The 1,091-nt window shown below is 39.7% G+C and overlaps 1 pseudogene; it reads left to right on the top strand.

The window, feature by feature from the left end:
* Nucleotides 1-244: 244 nt before the first annotated feature.
* LOC116813347 (OCIA domain-containing protein 2-like) lies at nucleotides 245-707 on the top strand (annotated as a pseudogene).
* The last annotated feature ends 384 nt before the right edge of the window (nucleotides 708-1,091 follow it).

Raw genomic sequence — 1,091 nt, 5'->3', positions numbered from 1 at the left:
AAATTTATTTTCCAGTCCAGGCTGCGGCAGTCACCGAGGAAGGAGGCCAGCTCAGCTTGGCAGTGCCAGGGACATGGCCTTGGGGAACACCCCCCACAGACTGTGAATTCCTTCAGCAGTGATTGTATCTCATTCTTTTTCACGTCTACACATGCCCTTGCCTGACACGTAACAGACACTCAGCACTGGGTCAAAGAGTAGGCCGAGCACACTCAACTGGAAGAATAGCAAACAGGAAGTCATCATGGCCCCAATGTCTACTCATGGAAACCAAGAGAAAGGTCCCCATTTGCCACGACCAAGCAAGCAGAGCCTGTTGTTTTATCCAAAATCAAACTGCACATCCACAGAGGAGAGATTTCAAACATTGTAAGAGGATGTCAAGAAGAAAGTTTCTGGAAGAGAGCTCCGCCTTTTTCTCCTGTAAGCATGCTTGTCACCCAGGGACTAGTCTGCCAAGGTTATTTAGCAGCTAATCCAAGATTTGGATCATTGCCTAAAGTTACACTTGTTGGTATCTTGGGATTGGCCTTGGAAAGGTATCATACATAAGAGTATGCCAGAGTAAATTCCATTTCTTCGAAGATCAGCTCCATGGGGCTGATTTTGGTCCACAGCAGAACAGGCATTGATTGCTTACCTGTGAAGAATGCAAAATAAAGCATGGATTCAATGAGAAGGGAAGTTCACAGCCTTTGGCTTCCTAAACTCTGTGTCCATGATTTTTGAAGATTTTTTTATCCTCTGAATTGTACACATTTGAAATTTCAAGTGTTGTTTTAAATATTTATTTTAAGTATTTTGTTCCACTTGATGTATTTTACTTCTAGTATATATTTACTAGAAATATTGTTCCACTTCTAGTGGAATAAAAATTATTTTCTAATCAGTAAAAGTATTTCTGTCCACACCTTTAAAAGTTAAAATTATCAATTATCAATTATAAATTTATTCACCCCAAATAAATGTAAGCAAATAAAAGACATTGTGTAAATTAACCTAGCATGGGAACTCTTCCTGCTTTCATTTAATTTCACCTCCCTCTGTATAATTTCCCAGCGTATTACACTTTCAGGATATGCGTCTCCATT

The sequence above is a fragment of the Hylobates moloch genome, unplaced genomic scaffold, assembly GCF_009828535.3.
Source record: "Hylobates moloch isolate HMO894 unplaced genomic scaffold, HMol_V3 SCAFFOLD_9, whole genome shotgun sequence".
Lineage (NCBI taxonomy): Eukaryota > Metazoa > Chordata > Mammalia > Primates > Hylobatidae > Hylobates > Hylobates moloch.
This window is presented reverse-complemented; position numbering and strand designations above follow the sequence as displayed.